The following is a 23,794-nucleotide window of genomic DNA, read 5'->3' on the forward strand; positions in this document are numbered from 1 at the left end:
ACTTTTCTAATTACTGCCCATTTGCTGTTCGAGAGAGCTGTATCTTCTAGTTCCCCTTGCCCCACGCCTCATCAGCTCAGTAGTACCAGACTTAGTTTTGTTAATCTGATGGGTTTTAATATGCATGCCCCTAATTACTAATTTTTACTATTTTTGCATGTGTTTTTTGGCCATTGGTGCTGCTTCTATGAACCCCTTTCTGTTCATATCATTTGCTCACTTTAATTTTTAGGTTGTTTGCCCCATTTTTGAATGGCCAAATCTGGACAGAATGAACATGGTCAACCCTGAAATGGAGGAAGAGAGGCACCATTGGGAAGAGAGGCTGGTTTGTCTTGATGGTGGTAATAGGTCATTCTTCAGCCCTCAGCAGATGGAACTACAATACTACTCCACCCCTCCGGGTGGTGTGGAGCCCGGAGAAATCCCCCAAATCATTGTATTCCAGGAATGACTCCACAGAATCAAGTCAGTCTAGCTCCCCCAATGAATCAGTTCAGGGCTCTTTACTACAAACATCAGAAACCAGCTCTAGCTAATGTAATCCAAAATGGAATTTATTAAAAGGGTGCCAACAACGTTCAGAAGCTTAGAGAACCAGGCTTGGACAATGGCTTCTGAAACAGGAAAGATGCCCCAAAACCTTTCCCAGAACTGGCCTGGTAGAGATACCACCCTCAACTCAGACACTGGATACTGCATGGACTTTGGCGTTGGGGACCATATTTTGACTTAGACAAGAGTGGTTTCACTGTTGTAATGAGAACAAAAGGCTGGTTTCAGTGGGTTTAGCAGAAAATGGGAAGAAAGGAGGTGAAGGGGAAGCAGAGAAGTGAGACTGTGGCTGGAAGGGGCCGTGGGGTCAGGAGGGTTTTTTAAAAGAGGAAATATGACAGCATATTTGTATGCTCGTGGGAAGGACCCAGTGCTCAAAAGAGAGCAGAGACTCATGGAAGCAAAGATTTAAGTAGATAGGAGAGGATGGGATACCTTGTATGGGGAGGAAGGACAGGTCATCAGAGTAATGGAAGGAAACTGAAGCAAGAGGGGACCAATGCAGGCAGCCTAATAGATTGGGGGAGGCGGACATAGAAGGAATCAGAAACGAACTTCTGTTTTCTAGGTGGAGCAGTAAGACCAATTGCCGATAATTAAGAGGGGAGCAGAATATTGGAGGCTTGGGAACAGGAGAGAAACAGATAAGGTTAATCAGATTTCAAAGGTTTTGGTTTTCTATTCCTAATTTTTTCATATTCTACGATAAAAATCAAATGAAATAAATCCCTTAAAATGGTTCACCAATGAATAAAAATTACGTATCAGGTTTCATCTTTGGAATGAGCTGCCGGTCTACAGGAACAGTTTCTCTATCAAAGAACGCCATCAAGTTCTGGAGAAACTCTCACAAACCACAATCTATTTACTTTTCTCCAGAAAGGAAAATGATGGGATAGTTAACCTCTGGTTGTTCTAAGCTTAAAGTCCAAATTGTAATATTTATTCTGACTAATCTTGTGAGAACGAGGAGGGAATCTTTCAGAGCAAAGGGAAAACTGACCAATTACAGTGCACCGAGACAAGTGCTGCACTGAAGAGAAAAAGAAGCCAGTTTTGCTCTTCTGGAACTGGAATGGTCTTCTCCCACTGGGAGAATCCGAACAATCTTCCATGGATGTTAAACAGCACCGATGATTCTGTCTGCCACAGAGCCTGTGATGCTAGGCACCGTGGGTGTTTCAAAACGAATGTTTTGAAACTTGCCGCCCACACTGGCCACCTCTCTGCACCCTCTGAATTTCAACACTGGGCTAGTGGAGCAATGTCAATATTCCCCTGGCAGAAACTCCTTCCCAGAGGCTAGAGGACGAAGCAGCTCTTCTCGTAGCAGCTTCCCTGCATAGTGATTTGATAGTGTGGGGCAGACTTGCAAATTAATTTGATTTGAAATTTTACTTTCAGCACAGAATTTTGCCAGGCCATGCATTCTCTCTACTGGCCCTTTCCCCAGTGTCATGTCTCTGACGCTGCTTGCTGCGGGCACCAACAAGAGTATGGATTTGACCGTCAATGGTCTGTTCCGTTTCGTTTAAAATGATTATCGACCCTCCCCTCCCCCCAGCCTGGTTTCTTTCAGAGCTGATCTAATTTCTTGAGCGATCTGTGCCTGTAGACTCGTGTTAATTTGTTAATTGAGTTAGATTGCTGCCAGAACATCAGAGGACCTTCGCTTGGGTTTATCCTGTGTCTAACTGAAACGCTGACTGTAATGAAGCTGTATTGGTTGGGAAAAAATGAGGGCTGATGAATTAAAGCAGAATGTGACATTGATGAGCCTCGATCATTCCGGGCGGTGCGGGGGGAGGGTGGGGGAGGGGGGGGAGCGGGGAGGGGATGCACGTGGGTCTCAGAACTGCAGAGCTCACAGAGCAAGCCTGGGATGGGGGAGACTGGTGGCTTCTAAGCAGTGTCTCCTTCTGGAAGCTTTGACACTTTGACACAGAGCAGGTAACACTGGGCTGAGAGGCGTGACTCAGCGCTCTAGCTCCACTCCTGGGAGACACTCTCCTATCCCCAGGACGGCAGTTTAAATGCTATTCTCCGTGACTCAGCTGACACGACCTCTTTGGATAAGTTCCACTGTATGTTTTGTGGGCCAGAGCTCTTAATCTAAATGCAAAGGCCCTATCGGCGGAGCAGATGGACGGAGCAGCTGCCACTTCCCAGGGAAACCAGGAGATCCCCCTGGGCCGGGGGTAGGGGTTTCCTGCGAGGATACCACGTGTGAAGTCCTCAGGGAGGCAAGGCATTCTGAGGATGTGAGTTACCACGGCAAAGCTCACCAAGGCTTCCCTGATTTGATATAAATAACTCTGCACTGGCAGCCAGTGGGAGGAGAGCCAAGTAGTAATGAATACTAGGACAAACAAACAGGCCTCCGGGATGCAGGCCCAACCACTCCAAACCACGGCTGGCAGCAGGCTCGGAGGTGGTGGGTGAGATAGTACCAACCATATTGCATTAATCCTTGTGAGCGAAGGGAGGAAGCTCTTTAGAAGAATTCAAGCTCAAACAATTAGGGAAGGCCATGCCACATGGAACTAGAGCACTGACGTAAAGGAGCGCAACTGAAGCATGCTGATTTGCCCGATTTGATGTTTAATGTTAGCCGACACACCAGGAGTTATAAATGGGACACTTCCTATTTATGAAGCACTGTGTTGAGAGGTAACCAAGAGGTGTGAGACAGTTTCAGCACCACTCCAACTAGAGCTTAGAATTCAATGGAAGTGCCTGGGAGAAGGACAAACGAGATGTAGTCTAGCAGTATTGTATCCTATCCAACACCTAACTCCTGTATACAACAGACTTTTTATTGCATTGTGGGGCTCATGTTAAGGGAGAAAAAAAGAGAGACGAACCCAGAGTGGGAACACTGGGGAACAAGCCAATAAGGAAGGCAGAGCTGTCTTGAGCTCGGCCGCCAGGGTTAGCCCCGTCATGATCTGGCTAAGCCAAGGCCGCAGTGAAAGGGGATGGGGGGAAGGGAAACGGAGATTCGAGTTAGTCTGGGGTGCTGGAGTCCCCTCTGGATAAAAGCATCCCCATCTTAGGCCCTCGGGAGTCCCCCAGTTTAAGATCAACCAATGAGCTCAGAATCAACCAACATGAAAAATACAGGCAAACAGGCCACCATGCGTGAGAATTAGCAGAAACTATGAACCACAGAATCAAACTCCCTTCCTTCAGGTTAATGAATTAATCGGACACAAAAATATAAAATAATGATGTATCAATGTTTAAAGGCGGAACAAAGGAATCACAAAATAAGTAAGCAATAAGAGACTATAAAATGACCAGGAAGATTATGGGAAAAAAAGTCAATTTGAAAAATGAAAAATTATAAAAGTTAACAAAACACACCTCAATTGAGTAGGTAAAAGAGAAAATTAGTATAGCTGAAGAGATTATTTTTATTTAATCCTTGAATATTTATTGAATCTTTACCACAAGTCAATTACTGTTCTAGGCCAGGGGTGTATGGCAGTGAACAAAACAGACATAAGTCCTTGCCCACACACAGGTTACAAAATAGATAACAAATAAAATACATAGCATAATACTTTGAAAACATAAATCAGGGGAAAAGGATAGAGAATGCCGGGTGTGAGTAGAGCTGTATTTTAAATAGGAAGGACAGAAAAGTCCTCGCCAAGAAATTGACATTTGGGTAAAGATTTGAAAGAGATGAAGGAACAGCCCATGAAAATACTGGGGCGGTGGGGGGGGGAAGCATTTCAGGCCAAAGGAACAGTGAGTATCGTGGCCCAGAGGTAGGGGTGGGGATGCACTGGATAAATCTGACCTCCTGGAAAAGAGGTCTGTATGGGTGGAAAGACCGGGCGGGGGTCCAAGTGGTAGTAGGGGGCAGGTCCTGGGGCCTTGCAGGATAGCAAGGGACGATGCCAGGTGGCAATCACACCTTAAATGCCTATATGCAGTCTGTGCTTATGAATTTAAATTTGAATTTAACTGTAAAATGCAGCTCACAAGTGACCCTAAAGCTTCTCCCATCCCGGCTTGCCTGGCATTCCTTCTCTTGTATCTGGATTCCTCTCCTTCCCCTAGTCCTTCGTCTTTGATGTTTTCCCTGACCTTTTCTGTCTGATTTATTTGCACCCCCGTCCCTGTTCCTATCTCAGTCTGTACTTAAAGAACGGCCATTATATCATGTTTACTGTTTTATGCCTTCAACCAGGAGCTCCTTAAGGATGAGGATGAGCCACGGTCATCAAAGGCAACGCTCAATATACTGAAATGTGCTCTACAAAATCCCAGATTATTGCAGGAAAGGGCTAAATGGGACTGTTTGCAATAAGATTCTGTTACCAGATTTGGTTTGCCTCTAATTTAAGTGTACTGTTGAATGTGCAATCAAGATTTTAGTGATTATGTACAAATAGTTCTTGTTATAAATCAAAGTTGTTATTACTGCCTTAAGCTCTGGCTTTGGTAACAAGTCTTTTCTTGGAGACCGTGCTGTTCTCCCTGTGTCAGCTGCTTCACTCGACTCTCAGGACCATTCTCCTACAAAGTTGCACGTTGGGGTTAGCTGGTTATGCAGGGTAGATACTACTTTCCCAACACAGTCAGAGTAAATCTTAAGCAGCTCCCTCACCAAGGAGAGAATCAGGCCTCTAGTCCTGAAGGCAGGGTCCTAGCCAGAAGGCTGGGATGTTTTGTCCAGGCCACCATGACCTCCTGCACAAAGCTCTCCAAGGAATTATTGGGATCTAAGTTCATTCAACTTGAAGAAAGCTCTGGAACACAAGCTGCAGGGCAGAGCTGTGTCATCTTGATGTAAGGGGACCGGCTTTTTGTACCCCTGCCATCGTGCCCTGGCAGTTCATCAGGCTGCTGCTGGCAGGGGCAGCATGATTCTGGGAGTAGGGGGTAGCCTCTGAGGCAAGGCAGCTCCTGGGTGCCCTGAGCAGCTGGGGGACAGGTGCGCGGGCCAGGTAAAGAACACCTGGGTGGGCATCCACAGCCACCAATTCACACTTTCAGAAGATTCAAACTGGAACTAGACGGCTTCGCCAACAAAGGTGAAGAAAGCACAAAAACCTATATATTTGTCCTTCTTTTCCCATGAGGAACTAGGCTCAGTAGCAAACCAAGAGGAAGGGGTTCTTTAAGGAGTGGTGTCCTATGATGAGGTAATCCACCCGTAGCCCAAGATTTCCATGAAAGTTCTTCCCTGTCACCATCAAATGGCTCAGCTTTATCTAAACTTGTCTAAAGCATGACAACATATACTTTTCCACCTTCACCAAGGGACCCCGTCTCTGTGTTCTCCAGCATCTCTCTGCCAGAGTCTCCACAGCCCCCCACTGGGCTAGGACAGACAGGTCTCTACTATTTTTAGCCCCAAGTCCCCATTATCACCCCCATTTCCAGCCACGGCAATTTAAATTCCCTAAACCTGTACCAGCTGGGCGAGAAGACCCAGATGTGGTCATGACCAAGAGCAACTCCAGAGTAGGAAACCTTCCATCGGAGGCCAGCAACCCCAGAGGATGGTCCATTCCTTCATTTTTTAATCAGAGAGAGAGCTGCGGTTTATACCAACGGCCGAATCGACATCAACCACACACCCAGGCTTTGATTTGACTTGTAATCAAAAGGGAAAAATACTGCTCACCTCTCCCCTTTCTCTTGACATTGCTTCTGCTATTATTGTCCACAAAGCCTTCGTTTTCAGCCCAGCAGAGACATTATAAAAGGGCTTCTAACTACTCTTTAAAAAAACAAACCAGTGTGTCTGAAGCTCTACTGTCCGCCTCCCTTCTTGTTCCAGGCACATTCATGTACTTCCCTGGTTCCTTGTGAGCTGGACCCAGGGAAACCCCACTGGGTTTGCATCTCTTCTACAAAACACACCCAGTTCTCACCTAGGTCACATTGAGAAGCCTGTATGTTCCCCTCCATTCTGACCTTTGGTTCAAAATAAATTAAAAACCCCAAACAAAAATTCTAATAAGAGATGAAAACAAAAACCTAATGTATCAAAAGAACTAGTCATTCACCCACTGGAGGTATGAATAGCTCATGCCTTGCTCTGCATCAAGGTGCTGAATAGAAAAACGCATATGTTAAACATATATTTAAGCCTTACCTCAGACAGATGACTAATGGGTGTTATGCTGTGTTGTGTTTTTTTGTTCAACCCACAGAGATAATTATTTACTCAATAAAATTTAAACAGTTATCATAGCATAATTGGAAGCCGAGGGTAGCATTTTTCTCTTCCCGCCCCTTCCCAGCTGCAGTTGACAGAATCATGCCGTAGACAACATGATTATTAGTTTGCTTCTCTAGTTTTGTGACAGTTTATGAAGAGGAAATCCACAGCCCTCATCTTCTTTCACAACCCTCCTGAAGCTGTCCTTGCAAGTTCTTTCCTGACCTGAACTGTCACCCCTTATTTCTAACTGATTTGTTTTCTCCACTCCTCAGGAAGGTGGCTGTTCAAGCTTACTATTTGGGAAGGGGCGACCAGCCAGCTATACAGTTCTCTTCTTTCTCATTTATGAGCTTTCCAGGGCTAGGAAGGTTTTGAACTATCCGAGAGAACCACTGAGCCTCTGTCCAGCGGTCTGAGGGTAACCAGGATGCTTAAAGGGTTTCAAGATCAGGAAATATTAGGAATAGCTGGCACCTGGGGAAATCACAGGACAGCTTACCCATCCAGCAGGTGAGCTAACCAGAGCCCAAGGGAGGGATGTTTCCGCAGCTGACAGCTAGTTAGTAGTTAATAGCTAGTTAGTAGAAAAGCCGGGTCAAGATCCAGACTAGGTCATGGTCACTCCCCCATGGGGCTCCTGTCCCCTCCCCCCACCCTATACGATGGCAGTTTCCTGGGCAGCTCCGGGAGTCTCTCTTGACTTTTTGGGAGGTACCATCCTTCTGGAGTGACTGAATTTACACACTGCATCCTGGGCAATATGAAACCCAGGGTGGGGCAAATTAACCTCTATTTGGAATGTAACCAATAAATCACTCCAGTTCATCAAAATATGGTTCAGAAATCATGAAAATACAGGACTTCCCTGGTGGCGCAGTGGTTAACAATCCGCCTGCCAATGCAGGGGACACGGGTTCGAGCCCTGGTCCAGGAAGATCCCACATGCCGTGGAGCAACTAAGCCCGTGCACCACAACTACTGAGCCTGCGCCCTAGAGCCCGGGAGCCACAACTACTGAGCCCACGTGCCACAACTACTGAAGCCCGCATGCCTAGAGCCTGTGCTCTGCAACAGAGGGAAGCCCACGCATGACAACAAAGGGTAGCCCCCGCTCGCCTCAACTAGAGAAAGCCCACATGCAGCAATGAAGAGCCAACACAGCCAAAAATAAATAAATTAATAAATTAATTAAAAACTAAAGAAATCATGAAAATAAAGCATATGTTTGGTGCATATCTTGAGAATACACAATGGCCCTTCCTGAACCCACTTTAGCAGGTGGCAATAATTCAGCCATTTTCTGTGCTTTCCTGTAGCTCTTCCGTTAGTGGGATGGGCAGTGGATCCTACTAGAAAGGAGGTGCAAGCAGCCCCAAGATTTCAATCTGTCTTTCGTTTGGCATGATATCACCTGCTGCCTTTCTTGGAAAGGCCAGAGGCCTCACTGCCTTCTCTTCCCACTCAGTCAGGCCTTCCTCTACCCGCGGATCATGGCTACAGAGCTCGAATGGCTGCCATGCCAGCCTGCAGAAAGTCCTCAGCTCACCAGTGCCTCTGAGTCATCCTTCGAGAGGCACCAGGAGCAAACAGGCAGATGAGCACATGTAAGTGGGCTTTGTTCCAGGGAAGAAGGTGGATGAAAATGCAGCAACCCAAGGACACAGAGACTCCGCTGGCAGATGTCCTGTCCTCCTTTTCATGTGCTTCTGTTGGTCCCTCCACCCCTGATGTCTTCAGACACCAGCCCCTGCTGGCTGGGAGCACAGGACACCAGGTGACTGTCCTGTCTAGAATCTACCAGTGCTCTGAAAATGGCCTCTCTCCCATCCACCAGAGGGGAATAAACAGTGCCATGGAGATGTAAATCATCATTCATGGGGACACTGCTTTATTGGAAAAGGTATTTTTCTTTTCCAAAGGGGATGAAGGAGTATTGGCCAACTGGTTATTTGAGTTTATGGAAACATACAGTGTAAGTCGCTAATGTTTTCCAATTATTTTTAGTGATAATTGTAAATTAAGGAAAAGGCAAGACGGCTTGAGGATTTTTCCCCCTAAAGACAAAATATCGGTTGCACCCAGGAGCTCTCAAAAAATAGTAAGAAATGTTACCTTGAAAAATATATCAAACAAGAGAAAGAAAAGTACCTTTGTGTTGCCTTCTGAGCTATTAATTGTTAAAGCAGTTTTCTCAGACAAAAATGTTCTGATTAACTGTATCCTCACAACCAACGACCATACACGTGAAATAGAACACCTGGTGATTAAGCCTGTTAAAGATCTGTTTAGGCAAGGTATAAGAAATTAAGCCCCCAGCGAAACGGCTAGGTGCTGGCGCCCACAGCTGCTTCGCGAGCAGAACTGTGCCCCAGTCTGTAATCTCAGGATATTTATACCTACTGTCTTGGTTTGGATTTCCTCTTTCCCAAGAGCAGAGCCCGAGTAAAGAATTGGGAGCAGATAGAGCATTTGGAAAACGTAATCACTTCCTAAGGCTGCTGTAACAAATTAGTACAAACTGGGTGGCTTAAAATAACACAAATGTGTTTTCTCACAGTTTTAGAGGCCAGAAGTCCAAACTCAAGATGTTTGCAGAGCCACGCTCCCTCTGAAGGTTCTAGGGGAAAATACCTCCTCGCCTCTTCCAGGCTCCAGGCAGTTGCTCACAACCCTTGGCATTCCCTGGCTTGTAACCACATCACGTGGCCTTGCGCTGCGTGTTTCTCTTAAAAGGACACACTCATTGGATTTAGGGCCCACCTGAACCCGATCATCTCCATCCTTACCTTAATTACATTCTGAGGTTCTGGGGGAATGTGAAATTTCAACCCAGCACAGGGCTCAAGGATCCTTAACTCTGGAATTACCTAATGTTGACAGGGAGACTAAGCTGAAAGGGGAGGGAGAGAGGATGTCGTGGAAGGGGATACATAGCTGGTACCTCCCTCACCGCTTACTCCTATGGCTGAAATTTTCCCATGAACAATTTCTAAGCAACTTGACTCAGTCTTCAAGATGCAGTCCTCTGAGAAATGGCAAATACCTCTGAGAAATAATTTCTCAAGCTACTATTCTCAAAGGGATGGGGTAATTAGAATCATGTGACAGGGAGTCTTATCTGGCCCGGGGCCTGGGGTGGGAGGAAGGAGTACCTTGCAAATAAATCATTTCCATAGTGAAATGCTGGCACTCCTGCAAATGTTTGCTACATCTCAGGTGTGTAACTTCTGTTTCAAACCATGATTATGCACTTCCTTGCAATCCGCTGACTCCAGCACCTGTCTGGGGCCTGAGAGGAGGTGTGAGTGGGAAAAGAGAAGGTAAGGTAGACCAGGGAGTAGCTGCCTGAAAGGGCCAACCATCCACACTTCACTCATTTCATATTTCCTAGAATAATAAACCTAAAATTTGTAGCAGGGATGGCAAATCCAGTTGAAATCTGGTGAGAAAACGTGTGACTGAGCAGAGGGCTGTGTTAGGAAAGATTCTGAGGCTGCATCTGTGTGCTAAGTGGGAAGAGAGTCACGATAAAGTCACCATCTGCCACAAACATCCCCAGGGACTCTCGGGGCACGTGCCGCAAATCTGTCATCCCTGGTGTATAGCTTTGTTTGGACCATTTCCTAAATATGTTGTTGCCATACATACATGACAGGTTTTTATGTCCTGATATAAAAACATACAAAGTCATAGAAACAAGTTATTTCTATGCTATCACTACTTTTTCTTATTTCTAAAGACATCTTGATACTCAACGTACAAGTTGACTTTTGAATCGTAAATTCTTAGAGGCAAGGCACTGTGTCTGTTTATACTCTCCAGCTGAGTGCATGCTAGGTATCACGTGTGACCAGGATTACTGGGCTTGGGCCAGGCCTGAGCTAAGCTCCTTGAAGTGGGGGGTGGATGAGTGAATAAGAAATTGGGGATGGGAATGTTTTAGTCCCAGTTCTGTCCCTAAGGGCAGCTGCATGCACCCCCATGGGTAATTTCAACCCTTAGCAGTCATGTAGCCTAGGAACAGAGTGGGAGTTATCTTTTAGAAATCATTCCTGCACAGTCTGAGGGCAGTGCCGTGACAAATAAGAATGTTTGTATGAGGAGGGCACTGCCCAGGAAATCCGGCTCTGATTGTTAAAGAGAGACATCTGGAAGTCTCCAGGGCCCAACCGTTCTGAGGATGCCAAACAAGGAAACGTGATAATCTGAAAAGTCAGCAGTGCCCCCGGGACGGGGAACACTCCGAGAGAGACGGTGCCAGGAGCTGACCTTTCCCCACGTGGGCACCGTCTGCAGGCGCCCTGGACCGGCGGCCAAGGTCATCTGACCTCACGGCCAGCCCCAGAGGACACTATCAGCGGCTTTAGAAATTACTCAGTTAAACGTTTGCATGTGAGGAAGCAGTAGAAAAAGTCATTTTTGCCAGGATCCCAAATGAGTGGCTAAAAGGGGACAAGAACCTTACTTTCCACATGCCAGGAAAAAAGAGAATGTCCAGGGAGCTGGAGGGAAAGCCCGTCTTCCCTGTGAAGAGCTGGCTTTGGGAGATGAGCCTTGAGACTAGAGGGAGGCCAGCTGGACTTTGATACCCGCGGGTCCCTTCCCAGGGAAAGGGTGGTAGGTTGAGCAGGAAAAAAATCCACCTGTGGGATTTCCGTTGTTTAAATCTGTTGAATCCTGTGTAATGAAACTAGCTTAACGGTAAGAAGTCATGGGGTCGTGGGAGCAAAAGGGGTTGGTCCTGAGATCCAAACCCCAGGGATGAGGCCACTGAATTTTCTGGTGAAAGGTTGTGAGTTACAGGCAGGCAAGTGGGAACAGCCTGCCTGGTGCAGGGGGAAGGGGAGGGAGCGCTGTCTGTAGAACAGGGGTCGCCAACCCCCAGGCCGTGGACCAGTATCAGCCCTCGGCCTGTTGGGAACCGGCCGCGCAGCAGGAGGCGAGCGGTGGTTGAGGGAGCAGAGCTTCATCGGCTGTTCCACATCCCTCCCCATCGCTCCCGTTATTGCCTCAACTATCCCCCAACCCCCGTGGAAAAACTGTCTTCCATGAAACCGGTCTCTTGTGCCAAAAAGGTTGGGGACCCCTGCTGTAGAGAATTTTAAAACGCTAGTAAAACCATCTAAAAGTTGGTCTGCCTTTCATTACCACCATGCACTGGCAATTCTAAATGTTAATGATACAAGATTCCTCCCCAAATCATCTTTTGTTGGTCTACGTTCTAAACAGTTGTGGTTACTGTAGAGTTTAATATTCTATACTTAAGCCTCAATTAGCACATTTGTGTTGTTTATGCTTTAATACATATTCCACGTGGAAGTTAATTTGGCTGTCACCTGGAGAGGACTCAGCTACATGCGTTTGTTCCCAAACAGGGCATGAGACGTTAACAATGGGGGTGATGGTAGACAGAGGTGCGAACTTGAGTGACTTTAATTCTGCTGTTCCATGTAAGTGTACAAAAATATTTGCAAACTGTCAGAATCCACCTTGAACAAGGCACACAGTGCTTTGAAATTGTTCCTGGAAGATCAGTGCAAAGAAACTGGAAAGAGGCTGCTACTTCTGCCAAAAAAAAAAGGTGAGGAAATGGACAGTTATATAGAAAACTATATATGTAGTTTATATAGAAAAGAAAATCAAATTCAAAGAAAATCATATTCAAAGAAGAAATGTTAGGAGAAATGACTGAAGATGTCAATCTTACATTTGCCAGATGAAAGGGCAGTGTTTGAAGCCTGAGTTACTGTGGCCAGAATCTGGACAAGTACTTGGTGGTTCAAATAAGTCCAGTTTGCCGTCATTCCGACACTTTCCCTGATTTTGGCAGAAGAGAAACTTGAGAACCAAATACAACAGAAATTTGTGATGTTTCCTGGTGATGGGTTTTAGTGAAAAACTTTCAACTGCAGAGACCTTTGAAAGCTGCTAGAATCGATCCTGAAGAAGGAGGTTGTATTGTCGATTCTGGAATTTGCTGTGACATGAGATTGAGCTGGGTCTTTGTCAAAATTATCTTTATGCTTCAGACTTTCCCCAACTACTTATATGTCCCTTGTTACAGGTGAGAGAAAACTTCAGGAATTAAAATGAGTGAAAAATATTCCTCAATCAACTATGAACTAGATTGACAAGTCTGGCTATGTTGTGTACTGAATGTGAATATTCATGATTAATTTTGATGAAATCGTTGACAAATCTGCAGAAGTCTCAAAAACAAAAACTGTAATGTTCTGTTTATTACCAGCTTGGAGGCAAAGGGTTTTCACCTTTTCTTTGAAAAAAAAAAAGGGATTTCCCTGGTGGTCCAGTGGTTGAGACTTCGCCTTCCAATGCAGGGGGTGCGGGTTCGACCCCCTGGTCGGGGAGCTAGATCCCACATGCCTCGTGGCCAAAAAACCAAAACATAAAACAGAAGCAATGTTGTACAAATTCAATAAAGACTTTAAAAAATGGTTCACATCAAAAAAAAAAAATCTTCAAAAAAATCTTTAAAAGAAAAGAATAAAGTAGTTGGCATTTTTTAAAAAAGAGACTAATTTAAAAGTATTTACTTTTTCCCTTTTTGGGGTAATGTACTGTTTATTTACTTATTTATTCATTAATTTATTTAACTACCATGATTATTTATGTGAAGTTTAACAAAAGAAAAATGTCATTGCCTGCATTTCTTTCTCTGCTGTTATAGATACTTTAATTTCATGATTATTACTACAACTAACTTTGTTGTATGATAGGGGAGTTGTTAAAAAGAATCCACTCCAGGTGTGAAATACATGAGGTCCACCACTGGCACAAGCATAACATTCTAGGAGTTTCTGCCCATTATATGTGACATTCACTCGTACCAAGAGAATAATAATAATATATAATTTTATAATAACAACAGCACCAACACTGATATTTACATTTCTATGGTTACCCTTTATCACACAGCAGATATTTGCCATCTGCTTCTCTTCTGGGCTGCCTAAAGGGAAAGTCTGCTGAATCCTGTTGGATGCAGGTACCTTGATTCTGGGGGAAATGTCAGCTTCCACTCTGAGGTTCTCTTATTTCAAACCAAGACCAGCCCAAGGTAGGACTGTGAAATCTGGGGGGTTTATCTCTGGCCCTGCAGCCTGCCTTCTGTTCTCTTCTGTCTCAGGAATTTAATTCCTCTGCCTCGCATGCTTTCTTCACCTGCCTTCTCAAATCCTCACCTACTGAAGGCCGTGTGATGGATACAGTGGAGAAAGCGAGGGTCTTAAGGGATAAAATAGACCTAGTTTGTTGTTTTTTTAAATTTTTATTGCAGTATCGTTGATTTACAATGTTGTATTAGTTTCATGGGTACAGCAAAGTGAATCAGTTACACATATACATATATCCACTATTTTTTTAGATTCTTTTCCCATATAGGCCATTACAGAGTATTGAGTAGAGTTCCCTGTGCTATACAGTAGGTTCTTATTAGTTATCTATTTTATATCTAGTAGTGTGTAGACCTAGTTTTTGATATTTTCATAAACAAATCAATGTAAGGACTGAAGTGTAACTTAATAAAGTTAATTTGTTTATTTTTAAAGTTAATTTGTTTATTTTTTGTAAAAAAAAAAAAAAAAAAAGACCTAGTTTTGATATCCTGGCTCTGTCCCTTACTGGCTGTATGACCTTGGGCAATTCATTCTCTGAGCCACGATTTTTTTAATCTGTAAAATAGAGATAAGAGCAGATTATGAAAATTAAATGAGTGAACATATGTAGAGGGCTTAGCATAGTGTCTGCCCCTGTAGGCACCATACCTATGGACTCCAGGAAGGGGTGCTCTAATGACAGAATTTTAGGCATCAGACAACATGGAGTTGGGAGGAATTTTAGGGGCAACCAGTAGTTTCTTTTGAGAGACCTGCTCTGCACTGTCTTAGAGAATTTAACAATTGGAATACAGCTTTGGCCCTCTCACTAGGGACCACCTGAAGCTCTAATTGGAAGGCTGAGATGGATTAGGAATCCCTGCTATGGAAAAGGAAGCAGAGATGGAAAAGGAAGCAGAGAATGCGGGCACATGGAGCTCCATACTTGCCATTCCTGTCCTTGCTTCTCAGCTGTCAAAGCCAAGCATGTGTCCTTCATCCTAAGGCTACCCTTTCCTTACGGGCTCAACATGGCAGTGGAATAAAATCTGGAGATTTAAGCAAGCACAAATATACATTTGGCTTGTTTGAATTCAGGTGGTGTTTTCCTTGAGCTGGTCTCATCATTGCAGAGGCGGGGCCAGGTCAAATCTTAAAGAGCCACTTGGCAACTCTAACGATTGGCAAAGAGGAAAGAAATTGGTAAAGTGTTTTTAAAATGTTAAATGCCAAGCATCTGTGTTTCATATCTAATGTTTATTTATGGATATTTGCTGCAATTTTTCAGGAATATATTTTGGCTTGTTTGAATTCAGGTGGTGTTTTCCTTGAGCTGGTCTCATCATTGCAGAGGCGGGGCCAGGTCAAATCTTAAAGAGCCACTTGGCAACTCTAACGATTGGCAAAAGAGGAAAGAAATTGGTAAAGTGTTTTTAAAATATGTTAAATGCCAAGCATCTGTGTTTCATATCTAATGTTTATTTATGGATATTTGCTGCAATTTTTCAGGAATTCTAGTAGCAATTATCCAACTATTCCAAACCTCCACCTGTTAGCGGGGAAGGGCTTCTGAAATACATTCACGCTTCCAACAGCCTGTGTAGAGTGAAGGGCAGACATGTCCTTCGGGGGTGATTTCAGGGACACCAGAAGGTCCCTGTCTTCCAAAACACTCCTACCACCTTCTTGGTGGTGAATAAATGAGGAAAATCTCATCTAGTGAAGAGCAGTGTACAAATGTCCATTGACATAAGGTTACTGATAATCAATTTTTTTCCTGAGACCAAGTTTTAACAGAGGAGAAAAGGGAAGGCGATGGGGGCCTGCAATTTCAATGAGAGAGTAAAGAAAGGGATACATAAGAAGAAATTGAAGGTACCCAATATCAGATTTGTCTATTTCACCCTGTCCCTGGGATGGTGCAGACTGAGCACTTGCCATGAGCCTCCGGTGCTCAGATTATTCTAAGGAAGTCAGCACACCTGGCTTTGTCTTTTTGGCTCTGTCCCCAGAGCCATTCTGCTGGCAAATTGGAAAGCCAGAGGGAGCCCCCTGAGTCCCTCTCCACTGTTCATAAACCAACAACCAACACTGAAGCAGGTGAAGGTGGGGATGACAGGATTTGCTCGAGTTGTAAGTAGGGCAAAAATCTGTACCAGAGTATTGGCAGCTTTGCTTTGGTGATTGGTGTGTACTGATTATGTCAACCTCTTGTGTTTATAAAGCCCTTCTCCTCCAAACTTCTCAGAAGAGCAGCAGGGAAAGAAGGAGTGAGTTATTTCTTGAGGACCTGCTAGGGAGTTTCATGTTTTACTTCCTGGCCTCATCACAGCACCACAAGAAAAGAACTATTTTTGCCAACTTACAGCCTCGGAAATTGGGATCGGGAGGACGTCAGGAAGCTGGTGTCCGACAGAACCGTTGTCGCTTAGGAAACGCAAACTCTTCTGTAGTCGATACAAGGCGAAGCCTCTTTCAAGGTACACGGTGGTGGCAGCCAGAGAACTCTTCTCATTGTTTTTTGCTTTGTTTTGTTTTGTTAAACTTTTTAGTCCTTTTTATTTTTAGCCTGACCCCGTCTGACTTCCATGTTTAAATACTTTGGATGCAAGAACTTGGCTCAGATCCAACCGGAAATGCACTTAATCCTGTCACATGAAAATATCCCAGCTTTCTCAGTTGGTCCCTCTCTGAACGATCCAGAGGGTGTTAATGGGCACAAAGGGTTCTCGCCGGTTCGCCAGCACCAGGGGGCATCCACTCATGAGATGCTGACATTAGCCTTCCCTGCCCAACCAACCACTTCCACGCCGGGCACCAGGCTAAGCCCGATGGAGAATCACCTCCTATGTTAGCCCCGCAGCCCCGTTCACTTGTTTCCACCTGCCCTTATGGTTTGGTTGTGTGTTGATCCGGAGCCCTTCAAGGGACGGAGGTAGAAGGAACTTGATCACAGAGGAGGCTATCAATGAGGGAAGCAGTCAGAGGTTCTGTCTAATCGGAAGATTAAGGGTAAGTAATGTCGTCTTCTACATCTGTCAGAGCAATTTAGGACTGCCTTCTGGACTTCCTCATTCATTCCGGGATTGCTTCCATTACCTGCCGACACCGAGAGGGAAGCGCCAGGATCCTGGGCCCAACCTTCAATGGAGCGCCACCTAGCGGAATTGCTTTCAAATACCAGCAGTATGCTGCCAAGGGAGTCCCTTTTGTGTAAGGGGCTTGGCGTTTGCTTCTTATTTCAGGCGCTGTGTCAACAGGATGATTGGGGACTTCCTAAATCCAAATAAGCCGAGTTAACATATTATGGATTTAAACAAGTTGGACGTTAATTGAGCGAGGCTCTTCACAGCCTAGTAGCTTGAGTTCCATTTACCCTTGACTAGGGGAGCAGAGTGGACCTGTTTACACTGGGATGGAGTCCCAGGCAGCTGGGAAAGTAGCAGGGAAGGAGAGGAGAGAACAAGGCAATGTCCTGGAAATTTTCGAAAAAGATCAGGCATGGGCAGATTAAGTGAGCATTATCCTCATGAAAACAGAAGCAGACAGGTGACCCGGCATCCCAGGCTTCAGAAGCTGGCTCTCAGCCATCAAGAGAGGAAAATCCCTGTCTCTTCCCCACCCAGGCGGGCTGGCGTTGTTCAAAGATCCTAAATGTTTAGATTCTTTGCACATCACCTGTTGCTTAATGTGGTCTGAACACAAATGATTTCAATCCTCTCATTCCTCTTGTTTAGCGGCAGCTCACTCTACTTTTATAAGGTTAGAATTTCAGCGGGGCGGGGGGGGGGTGGAGGGACTTCCCTGGTGGCGCAGTGGTTAAGAATCCGCCTGCCAATGCAGGGGACACGGGTTCGAGCCCTGGTCTGGGAAGATCCCACATGCCGCGGAGCAACTAGGCCTGGGTGCCACAACTACTGAGCCTGCACTCTAGAGCCCGCGAGCCACAACTACTGAGCCCACGTGCCACATCTACTGACGCCCTCATGCCTAGAGCCCGTGCTCTGCAACAAGAGAAGCCACCGCAATGAGAAGCCCACGCACCGCAACGAAGAGTAGCTCCCGCTCGCACCAACTAGAGAAAGCCCGCGCGCAGCAACGAAGACCCAACGCAGTCATAAATTAATTAATTAATTAAAAAAAAAAAAGAATTTCAGGGGATTAAAAACTGTTCAGATAAACACCCACCACCAGAAATTCCACTCTGGAATTTCTCTCTGCTAGAAGTAGTGTATTCATTTCCTAGGGCTGCCTTAATAAAGTACCATGAACTGGTGGCTTGAAACAACAGAAATGTATTCTCTCCCAACTCTGGAGGCTCCAAGTCCAAGATCAAGGTGTCAGCAGGGCCGTGCTCTCTCTGAAGGTGCTAGGGGAGGATACTTGCACTTTCCCCAGCTTCTGGTGTTGCCGACCATCCCTGTCGTTCCTTAGCTTGTAGACACATCACTCCAGTCTCTCCCTCAGCATCACACGGTGCTCGCGCTGTGTCCTCACGTCGTCTTCCCTCTGTGCGTGCTGGTGTCTTCACGTGGCATTCTGCTCTGTGTGGTCTCTTCTGCTCTTCTAATAAGGACACAACTCCTATTGGATTTCGGGCTCACCCTCCTCCAGTGTGACCTCATCTTAACTCACTCTTGATTACATCTGCAAAATCCTATTTCCAGATAAGGTTACATTCATAGGCACGGGGGTTAGGACTTCAACATATCTTTTTGGGGGTACATTTAACCCACAAGAAATAGGAAGGGACAATGGCAGGCAGAAAACGACAAGACCAACACCAGTTACAAGGGTGAGGGAGAGGTGATGGACACAGGGTCACCTCGGTGATGTTGGTGGTTCTTTTCCTGAATTCCCACATTCTCATCCATCCAGACCTCTGTAATATGAGGCTATGTTTGCAACATCAGATAAGACCATGATATGCACTATTATTTCAATAGGATTAGAAATATATATTTTTTAAATTTTTAAATTTTTTTGGCCGTGCTGTGCGGCATGCGGGATCTTAGTTCCCCGACCAGGGATCAAACCTGTGCTCCCTGCGGTGGAAGCAGAGTCTTAACCATTGGACTGCCAGGGAAGTCCCAGAAATATATTTTAAAGACATGCTGTTTCCTTAGAAAGGAGATAAGGGTCCACTATTTATTGGGAACACCCTTCCAGTTTATATCTGTCACTAACTTACTGCCCTTTATTTTTAGTGGGTGTAAAGAAAATAAATATGACCCATTTAACACAATCTGTGCATTTCCATGAAATGGAGAGTCAATGTGAAATATGTAGAAACTTTCCTCTCAGTCTTTTTATCTAGGATTCCTTCTTATTTAATACATTATCTATTTGACAGGTAATTCAATAGATCCTACTGCACGAAAGCATATAGCACTCATTACTTATATTTTTTACAGTCCGTATTGCCTTGTTACTGATAACACATGCATGTATGCAACACTTAAGTGTTAAGGAAATACTTTATCTCTCCTTTCAAACAGACATAATAATGATACCTGTCACTGACTGACTGTCTTCTACGCTCCAGATGCTGTGCTGATTGGTTTATATGCATTATTTTGTTTTATTCTTAAACTAATCATGCTGTCGGTGTTGTCATTCCCATTTTACAGATGAAGAAGCTGAGACTTGAGTAACTAAGATCTTGCCCCAAATCACATACCTCTTTAGTGGTGAAGCTGGAATTTAGATTCAAATTTATGATTCCAAAGCTCATACTGGACTACCTTTATATTTTTCACAGTAATCCTGGTGGATTTTCCTTGACTGCCCTATGTTTTTATTTTCCTCTCCCCAGCATTTGACTCACAAGAAAAGCAGCCCCAGTTTAGGTGCATACACTGACACCTAATGGTCTAAACCCATCTCAACATTCCCACATTTTACTTTTGACCGCTAGGTGGAGATATGCCTATTTTCTCTCCTCCGAAAGATCTTGAACTCTTTACCCAATCCGTTAGTAAACACATCTCTCCACTTTGGGTGCTAGAAATCCAAATGGCTATAGAACCAGAACCAGACTACTAATGAGTCAAAACACACAAAACTGGGCCTATGGAGTACCTTGTTCACCACAGTGTTTCTCTAGGTTTTATTAAAAGTGAAAATAAAATTCCACAGTGATGCCACGTGGAATTGACATCAGCAATCCATCTATGTACAATAGACACTATAAGCTTGGAAACTACGTGAATGTGTTTTTGATCCATAAAGAGCTACATCAATGTAAAAATTGTAATAGTAAAAATTATATATCTAATGAAGCTGAAGATGTGATGGGCAACTTTAAATAGCCTTGGTAGCTTTCTATAAAATTACATCTAATCTTTATGGACCTGGAGTAGATGGTAGATGGAGTGCAGTCTCTCTGTGGGTGTGTGATTGACCTCACTGGACAATGTGCCAGGCGCTGGGCAAGGTATAGTGTATACACTGATGACCAAATGACATAACCCCATGGCCTGTGCCATGGTAGGTGCAACACAGACAGATGAAATCTGCCCTCGGAGTTGTGTGTGTGTGTGTGTGTATGAGTGTATATATGTGTGTATGAGTGTGTATACGTGTGTATATATGAGTGTGTATGGCTGTGTCTATGTGTGTATGTATATGTATGTGTGTGCATGTGTGTATGAGTGTGTATACGTGTGTATATATGAGTGTGTATGGCTGTGTCTATGTGTGTATGTATATGTATGTGTGTGCATGTGTGTATGAGTGTGTATACGTGTGTATATATGAGTGTGTATGGCTGTGTCTATGTGTGTATGTGTATGTATGTGTGTGCATGTGTGTATAGAGTTGTGTATACGTGTGTATATATGAGTGTGTATGGCTGTGTCTATGTGTGTATGTGTATGTATGTGTGTGCATGTGTGTATGAGTGTGTATACGTGTGTATATATGAGTGTGTATGGCTGTGTCTATGTGTGTATGTATATGTATGTGTGTGCATGTGTGTATGAGTGTGTATACGTGTGTATATATGAGTGTGTATGGCTGTGTCTATGTGTGTATGTATATGTATGTGTGTGCATGTGTGTATGAGTGTGTATACGTGTGTATATATGAGTGTGTATGGCTGTGTCTATGTGTGTATGTATATGTATGTGTGTGCATGTGTGTATGAGTGTGTATACGTGTGTATATATGAGTGTGTATGGCTGTGTCTATGTGTGTATGTGTATGTATGTGTGTGCATGTGTGTATGAGTGTGTATACGTGTGTATATATGAGTGTGTATGGCTGTGTCTATGTGTGTATGTATATGTATGTGTGTGCATGTGTGTATGAGTGTGTATACGTGTGTATATATGAGTGTGTATGGCTGTGTCTATGTGCGTATGTGTATGTATGTGTGTGCATGTGTGTATAGAGTTGTGTATACGTGTGTATATATGAGTGTGTATGGCTGTGTCTATGTGTGTATGTATATGTATGTGTGTGCATGTGTGTATGAGTGTGTATACGTGTGTATATATGAGTGTGTATGGCTGTGTCTATGTGTGTATGTATATGTATGTGTGTGCATGTGTGTATGAGTGTGTATACGTGTGTATATATGAGTGTGTATGGCTGTGTCTATGTGTGTATGTGTATGTATGTGTGTGCATGTGTGTATAGAGTTGTGTATACGTGTGTATATATGAGTGTGTATGGCTGTGTCTATGTGTGTATGTGTATGTATGTGTGTGCATGTGTGTATGAGTGTGTATACGTGTGTATATATGAGTGTGTATGGCTGTGTCTATGTGTGTATGTGTATGTATGTGTGTGCATGTGTGTATGAGTGTGTATACGTGTGTATATATGAGTGTGTATGGCTGTGTCTATGTGTGTATGTGTATGTATGTGTGTGCATGTGTGTATAGAGTTGTGTATACGTGTGTATATATGAGTGTGTATGGCTGTGTCTATGTGCGTATGTGTATGTATGTGTGTGCATGTGTGTATAGAGTTGTGTATACGTGTGTATATATGAGTGTGTATGGCTGTGTCTATGTGTGTATGTGTATGTATGTGTGTGCATGTGTGTATAGAGTTGTGTATACGTGTGTATATATGAGTGTGTATGGCTGTGTCTATGTGTGTATGTGTATGTATGTGTGTGCATGTGTGTATAGAGTTGAACCTCATTATTCGTGGATTCTGTACAGTCATCCCTAGTATCTGCCAGGGGATTGGTTACAGGACCCCGTGGATTTACCAAAATGTATGGATGTCCAAGTCCTTTATATGAAATGACGTAGTACAGTTTGCCCTCCTTATCCGCACAGGTTCTGCATCTATGGATTCAACCCACTGCAGATCAGAATCAGACGATACGAAGGACTGACTGTATTTGCAAACTGGCACACTCACTAAAATTTATTTGTAAACCCCAAATCAATACTTGCGGTTATTTGCCCAGATGTGCAGAGTGGTCAAAAAATTGAATCACTTGATGTGACACCTTCCCAGCTGAGGGGAAACAAGACAATGGCTCTGCCTTCTTGTTTCCGCTCTCACACTGTAAACAAGTGTCCTTTTCACCATCTATTTAGTGTCCCATGTTTTACACCTTTGTGCTTTTTGTGGATTTCACGGTTTAAAGTGCCCCCCAGTGTAGTGCTGGAGTGCGCTGTTGAGTGTTCCCCAGTGCAAGAAGGCTGTGATGTGCCTTCAGGAGAAAACATGTGTGCTGGGTAAGCTTCCTTCAGGCGTGAGTTACAGCGCTGCTGTTGTGAGTTCGATGTAATTAACTAACAACATATATTAAGTAAGGTGTCTTCAAACAGAAACACACATAAAGCAATGTATTGACCCACTGATGAAAGAAAATGTTGTGGCCAAAGGCTTAAAGGAAACTCAGCCCGTATTTTCCCTAGGACCAATGGTTCAGGTTTCACCAATTCACATTCATGGTGACTTTAGAGACCAAAACTACTGTGAATAAGAAGAATTGTATATATCCATCACACACACACATATAGTTATATGGAGTATTCATAGAATTCCACATGATGGGGGTGGCGTCTGCAGAAGTCAGTAAGGCTGCTCAGCCAGCTCTCAGATGGGAGGGGGACATATTGATTAAGGTAATTAAACTAGATGAAAAAAACAGTTATTCGATTTGGAGAGGACTTCTGATCTGTAAACCAAATAGCCTAATAACTGTATCTTTCATTTAAGGCAGGAAGGTATAAATAAGAAGAAGGACTCACGGGGCTCCCTACAAATGAACACAGGGATAGAGGGGTTGGCGAGAGCTGACTTGCTGATCCCATGAGGGGACTAAGAAAGAGTAGATCCAGATTTAATCTGGTCACAATAGGTTCCCAGGATGACTATTATAGATGTTAAAGCTTTCTTATAATTTTTCTGTTATTCTTAATCCCCTCTTCTGACTGTTTTCCTGCCCTTACGGGCACTAAATTGCCTTGGATGGCTTCAAAAATATTTTCTAAGCTTATTTAGAGTTGGAGGGGAGCAAGAAAGATGTACAGCTGGGCTTCTTCTTGCAGCGCCCAAGTGGGAGAAGGAAGCCTGGGGAAAAGCGGCTGGTGGCAGCTAAGAAGGAGAGCAGCCCTAGGACCCACTGAAAAGAGAAACAAGGGGGCATCCCCACCACAGAAATTATTCTAAGACAGCGCCCACAGGCAAATAGTCCTCGGGTGACTTCCCTGTGGCCAGCCACCCAAGAGGTGCCTGGACCTTTAAGAACCAAGTCAGGAAGTTCTAAAGACTCCAGCGATCAGGGCTGGTGAAAAATACTGTGGCCAATCCCAAGGGCTTTGTTGATCAATCAGAGCGAAGGAACAAGGAAGACCACTCCCCCGCTTGAGGGACAGTGTAAATACCTGCCGAAGGAATACAGAACTACTCAGAACTTCAACTCAACTACTCAATAGCGCTTTTGTTTCTGTATCATGGAAAATGA

The 23,794-nt window shown here is 44.3% G+C and overlaps 1 protein-coding gene across 5 annotated transcripts in view; it reads right to left on the minus strand.

The window, feature by feature from the left end:
* TNFRSF11A (TNF receptor superfamily member 11a) overlaps positions 1-23,794 on the minus strand; it is a 163,152-nt gene that overhangs the window by 53,264 nt on the left and 86,094 nt on the right. For 2 of the 5 annotated variants that reach the window (XR_014233831.1, XR_014233832.1), the window contains exon 11: positions 9,055-12,307. The exons of the other annotated variants lie outside the window; for them this stretch is intronic. The gene's annotated coding sequence lies outside the window, so the exon portion shown is untranslated. Of the gene's footprint in view, positions 1-9,054; positions 12,308-23,794 lie in introns of those variants that run through there. 5 annotated transcript variants of the gene reach the window in all.

This window comes from Balaenoptera borealis, assembly GCF_965194805.1.
Source record: "Balaenoptera borealis genome assembly, chromosome: 14".
Classification (NCBI taxonomy): domain Eukaryota; kingdom Metazoa; phylum Chordata; class Mammalia; order Artiodactyla; family Balaenopteridae; genus Balaenoptera; species Balaenoptera borealis.